This window comes from Pseudophryne corroboree, chromosome 6 (genome assembly GCF_028390025.1).
Source record: "Pseudophryne corroboree isolate aPseCor3 chromosome 6, aPseCor3.hap2, whole genome shotgun sequence".
Classification (NCBI taxonomy): Eukaryota; Metazoa; Chordata; class Amphibia; order Anura; family Myobatrachidae; genus Pseudophryne; species Pseudophryne corroboree.
In genome coordinates this window covers 308843967-308850686 of record NC_086449.1, presented here as the reverse complement: position 1 = coordinate 308850686, position 6720 = coordinate 308843967, and the positions used below count along the sequence as shown (strand labels likewise).

The window sequence follows — 6720 nt, the reverse complement described above, 5'->3', positions numbered from 1 at the left end:
ATCTCTATCTCCAGCAGTTTTATCTATTTTCATTCATCTCTGTATTTCGTGGACTCTCACCATTGATTCAGGGCCAAGCACCTGTCTAACATTGGCAGCAGATCCATCTGGCTTCCTCTACCTCTAATATCTGTCTTAAATAACTATGTAATTTCGTGGACTCTCATCAGTGATTCCAGAGCTTCCAATTATTGTTCTAATTCTTCTACTATCATACCACACTGGAAACGCCCGAAGCCGTCTGATCTCGGAAGCTAATCAGTGTCGGGCTGGGTCAGTACTCAAATGGGCGACCATTGAGGAATACTCAGTATAGTAGAGCCCATTGGTCTAGCCCTATAGTGTCTAACACTGACAGATGATTCGCACTGCCACCTTACTTTCCACCCTTTATTATCGATAAGATTAACCAGCATCTGGACTGTTGTATTTATTTTGAATTTGACACTGACAAGGAATAGGTTATAATGTGGTAGAACGTGCCGTTTCAAAATCTAAACAATTTGTTTATAAACACTCAATCTCCTCTATCAGTCAGAATTTAGTTTTCATTGTGTATCAAGTACTTTGTACTATCTGAATATACTATCATCTTCTTTGATCATTATCTTCTTCATGAACCACTTGTTATCTTAATCTTGTTGAATTATTAAAAATTTACACTTTTAATCTATTCTGACTATTATTTAAAATTCATTTCAAGTCAAAGAGTGCGCCCACAAAAGAGTCTTCTTTTCTCCGTAATTTCTAATGTGAGAACCAGGTTTAAAGCCAAGTCCACTTTCGACCCCCCTTTGAATAGTCCAAGCTGTAAAACCTTTCTTCGGTTAGTACAAAGGGACTCTGAAACTATTCCACCTAAGAAATTGTATGACAACCTGATGACTGCAGAGAAAACCGCACTGAAGAAGTTAAGAGAAGCCTCCCATCTCGTAATATGTCCAGACGATAAAAGAGGAGCTGTAGTTGTACAAAACTGGAAGGATTATGACCAGGAGGTGACCTGGCAATTGTCTGATAGAACCACTTATCAGCAGTTGGATTACAATCCGGTTCCAATGATTAAGACCAAAATAGATATTCATCTTAAACAAGGGTTCGAACAGGGATTAAACAAGGGCTCGAACAGTGATTGATTAGTGAGGATCTAATGAGATTTATTACAGTTGACCACCCAAAATGTCCCATAATTTATACATTACCTAAGATCCAGAAAACACTGATACAACCACCGGGTAGGCCCATCATAGCAGCGAAAGGATCCTTATTGCAACCGCTGGCACAGTTCATCAACAGTATCTTACAGCCCATGGTCTTGAAGATTAGTAGTTATCTCAGGGATACTGGAGATTTTTTGACCCATTTGAATGACATCCAAGACATTTATGGAGGTATTTTTTTTAGCCACTATGGATGTCTGCTCTTTATATACCGTCATCCCGCATCAGGAGGGTTTGGATATTTTACGCAATGTGTTACAGAGTTCACCATGTAATGAGTTTCAAACTGAATTGGTGCTCAAGAGCAACCATTTTGTGTACAAAAAAGATTTTTTTCTTACAAACATCTGGTTCAGCGATGGGGTCTAATTTGGCCCCATCCTATGCCAACCTGTACATGGAACACCTTCCTCATGCCCCGTTATGGCCATAAAATAACTTTTTTCTGATGTTTTATTGATGACATCTTTTTTTATGGCAAGGATCTGAGATTGAATTCAACTTGATGGTTTCCGAATTGAACGCTCTAGACAGTCTGATAAAATTTACTTCTATGATTTCAGCTACCGAGATCAATTTCCTGGATGTCACGGTCATTAACACTGGTACAAGTCTCACCACCACATTGTTCTGGAAACCGATGGATCGAAATATGATATTACAAGCTAGTACTAACCATCCTCCTGCCCTTACAGATAGCTTGCCTATATCACAGTAACTTAGAGTTATGAAAATAAATTCAGTACCTGCATACAGAAATGATCAATGTGCTGAGATTAATGCCCATTTTTTGGAGCGAGGATATACAAATAGAATCCTCAAGAAATGCCTAGATAAGGCAACTCGCATCTTATTTGGTTCTATAGCCCGTGGAAATATGAAGAGTGAGCAGATGATCTTTTCTATTCAATTTGATGGTAATGCGTGTAATATCAAGAAGGCTCTGCACAAGCATTGGCCGATTGTATCTTCTGACTCAAATCTATCTTTTTCCAAATTTGGGGCCCCTATGATAGCCTATCGCCATGGAGCTAATTTAAAACAACTGCTCATGCGCCCTACAATGTATCTTGAACATGAAACTATGACCCCTCATTTGATGCAAGCAAGACCAGGCAGTTTTTTCTGTGGTAGCTGCACCACGTGCAGATCTATGTTGATGGGACCGACCTTCAGTCATCCACGTACAGGAAAGAAGATCACTATTAAATACCATTTACATTATCGGTTGGATTTTGTTATTTATATGTTGAAGTGTCCATGTGGATTATGTTTCATCGGTTTGACCACACGAGTGTTCCGTGACCGAATGGTGAACCATAGGTCATCAATACATACAGCATTACTAATGGGCAAAACAGATAAACCAGTAGCTCATCACTTTTGAATGCTAGACACCTGGTTGCCAGTCTAAAATGTAAACTTAGTGACTGGGTCTCCCCCCCACCTCCCCCCCCCATCAGACAAGAGGCAATAGGACCTTAGCTCTCAACAGTGAGAAAGCTTCTGGATCCACAAATTGGACACAGTTGCCCCTAGGGGGCTGAATGAGGCTAACCCTCTTAATATATTCTTATAAGTCCTTGTTTTTATATATTTTTTTGCTGATTATACAATTATCTGTTGAGCCATAAGGGTAACATTATCCGATATTGTCCATATTACACAGATGACACCAATATGGCCCGAGATCTGCGTCTATGTATTTCCAGCCATTTATGCACATTTGGTGCTTTTTTTACACACAGTATGTTTATTATCTTTCATTTATGTGTTGTGGTTTCTATATGTCTTTTTTAATTTTCCTTTAACCACACCCCTATGTACTGCCTTCTAGACCTCTAGCGAACTCTGTTATTGTACTAATTAATGACATGCTGTGAACCTTTGGATATAATGTCTAGGGATATGTACCAGCTTAGAATTGTGATGGTGTTATCAGTGCCTATAGATTAATGCTAGATGGCATTTCTATTTGTTCTATAGATCTGCAGCATCTTGTGCAGTTCCCCACACTGAGTCCTTGTTTATGTGTTATTTTGTCTCTGGTATTGGTATGTTTAGCAGGGCGCGCATGTGCTGTGACGATCTCCGAGGTGGAACACATGGTGGTTTGCTATGCTTGACAGACAGTGAATCAGGAGTGTCTGGCACTGTGACACGAATAGAGCACTACTTCCATCCAGGTGGAACGCATATACTTCTGGCCGGGCGGAACGCATTTACTTCCTGTCCGGCAGCCGGGGCCGACAGCGGACTGGCTTTCTGGCTTGAGTGGGATTGTTCAGCCATCTGGGAGAGCTTTATTGGAGGCACTGACAGCCTTGTTTTCATTTAGTATGCATGGTTTTCATTTGGGGAGGTATACTTTCTGTCAGGGATATTTAAATAGCTGACCATGGGGTTCATTTAGCATGCAACTACATGTGGATTTTGACCAGCTGAAGTATGTAATCAATGTGGACTATTTTATGCAATAGCCTTGTTAATTGGTTTATACTTATAACAGCGCTTATTATGATATCACATGTATTTTGTATATTTATTGGTTTGCAGATTTAGCAGCTATCAGATTGAAATACTAGTAGCTGCGTCAGCCCAAGACTTGGAGATGACCAGGTATTGTTTAGGTGTTGGTTGTTAGTCCCCTTATGACACTGGTGTCTTGTATATTATGTAAATGATTTTTATATGTCACTTTCTGGCCTTGCAGTATTACATGTTCGGAGACAGCACTGTCGGATTTCTAAAAATGGGAGTGTGATCCTGAGATGATTGCATAGCTTTTTATAGGTACTGAGCTCCATATATTTCATTGGTAGGATCCACACATTGTGGATGTGGTACCCATCTCTGCTATTGCTTGGTTGTGGTCTTTTTTCCCCATTATGGATGTGTGGTTCGCTTTGGGGCCTGGCAGGCACTAGTAGTGATTATGCATTCTGTCTTGCAGCTGTGTTGATCCTTTGAACTAAGATGAGATTAATGCCCATTTTTTGGAGCGAGGATATACAAATAGAATCCTCAAGAAATGCCTAGATAAGGCAACTCGCATCTTATTTGGTTCTATAGCCCGTGGAAATATGAAGAGTGAGCAGATGATCTTTTCTATTCAATTTGATGGTAATGCGTGTAATATCAAGAAGGCTCTGCACAAGCATTGGCCGATTGTATCTTCTGACTCAAATCTATCTTTTTCCAAATTTGGGGTCCCTATGATAGCCTATCGCCAGGAGCTCATTTAAAACAACTGCTCATGCGCCCTACAATGTATCTTGAACATGAAACTATGACCCCTCATTTGATGCAAGCAAGACCAGGCAGTTTTTTCTGTGGTAGCTGCACCACGTGCAGATCTATGTTGATGGGACCGACCTTCAGTCATCCACGTACAGGAAAGAAGATCACTATTAAATACCATTTACATTATCGGTTGGATTTTGTTATTTATATGTTGAAGTGTCCGTGTGGATTATGTTTCATCGGTTTGACCACACGAGTGTTCCGTGACCGAATGGTGAACCATAGGTCATCAATACATACAGCATTACTAATGGGCAAAACAGATAAACCAGTAGCTCATCACTTTTGAATGCTAGACACCTGGTTGCCAGTCTAAAATGTAAACTTATTGACTGGGTCTCCCCCCCACCCCCCACCCCTCCCCCATCAGACAAGAGGCAATAGGACCTTAGCTCTCAACAGTGAGAAAGCTTCTGGATCCACAAATTGGACACAGTTGCCTCTAGGGGGCTGAATGAGGCTAACCCTCTTAATATATTCTTATAAGTCCTTGTTTCTATATATTTTTTTGCTGATTATACAATTATCTGTTGAGCCATAAGGGTAACATTATCCGATATTGTCCATATTACACAGATGACACCAATATGGCCCGAGATCTGCGTCTATGTATTTCCAGCCATTTATGCACATTTGGTGCTTTTTTTACACACAGTATGTTTATTATCTTTCATTTATGTGTTGTGGTTTCTATATGTCTTTTTTAATTTTCCTTTAACCACACCCCTATGTACTGCCTTCTAGACCTCTAGCGAACTCTGTTATTGTACTAATTAATGACATGCTGTGAACCTTTGGATATAATGTCTAGGGATATGTACCAGCTTAGAATTGTGATGGTGTTATCAGTGCCTATAGATTAATGCTAGATGGCATTTCTATTTGTTCTATAGATCTGCAGCATCTTGTGCAGTTCCCCACACTGAGTCCTTGTTTATGTGTTATTTTGTCTCTGGTATTGGTATGTTTAGCAGGGCGCGCATGTGCTGTGACGATCTCCGAGGTGGAACACATGGTGGTTTGCTATGCTTGACAGACAGTGAATCAGGAGTGTCTGGCACTGTGACACGAATAGAGCACTACTTCCATCCAGGTGGAACGCATATACTTCTGGCCGGGCGGAACGCATTTACTTCCTGTCCGGCAGCCGGGGCCGACAGCGGACTGGCTTTCTGGCTTGAGTGGGATTGTTCAGCCATCTGGGAGAGCTTTATTGGAGGCACTGACAGCCTTGTTTTCATTTAGTATGCATGGTTTTCATTTGGGGAGGTATACTTTCTGTCAGGGATATTTAAATAGCTGACCATGGGGTTCATTTAGCATGCAACTACATGTGGATTTTGACCAGCTGAAGTATGTAATCAATGTGGACTATTTTATGCAATAGCCTTGTTAATTGGTTTATACTTATAACAGCGCTTATTATGATATCACATGTATTTTGTATATTTATTGGTTTGCAGATTTAGCAGCTATCAGATTGAAATACTAGTAGCTGCGTCAGCCCAAGACTTGGAGATGACCAGGTATTGTTTAGGTGTTGGTTGTTAGTCCCCTTATGACACTGGTGTCTTGTATATTATGTAAATGATTTTTATATGTCACTTTCTGGCCTTGCAGTATTATATGTTCGGAGACAGCACTGTCGGATTTCTAAAAATGGGAGTGTGATCCTGAGATGATTGCATAGCTTTAAATAGGTACTGAGCTCCATATATTTCTTTGGTAGGATCCACACATTGTGGATGTGGTACCCATATCTGCTATTGCTTGGTTGTGGTCTTTTTTCCCCATTATGGATGTGTGGTTCGCTTTGGGGCCTGGCAGGCAGTAGTAGTAATTATGCATTCTGTCTTGCAGCTGTGTTGATCCTTTGAACTAAGATGTACAACCTGTCTTGATAAAGGTTCATGATCGAACCGAAATGTTGACTGCAAAGGCATCCTGTGACCCGAATTAAACCTGTTGACAGAACATACTGATTTGACCCTTTTCATTGAAGCGAGAGTGCACCCTCCACTGAGTGGAAATTGCGGTATCTGAGTGGACCAGACTATGGCCTATTGTGAGCACCCACAGAAGTGATCTATCTAGGATGAGAGTGCGGGACAGCTTGTGGAGATTGATTGATATATATATATATATATCAATCAATCAATCAAAATAGCTTTCATGGACCCACCTAGTCCGAAAATGT

The 6720-nt window shown here is 40.6% G+C and overlaps 1 pseudogene; it reads left to right on the top strand.

Moving 5' to 3' along the window:
* Nucleotides 1-203: 203 nt before the first annotated feature.
* On the top strand, nucleotides 204-322 carry LOC134936931 (5S ribosomal RNA; annotated as a pseudogene).
* The last annotated feature ends 6398 nt before the right edge of the window (nucleotides 323-6720 follow it).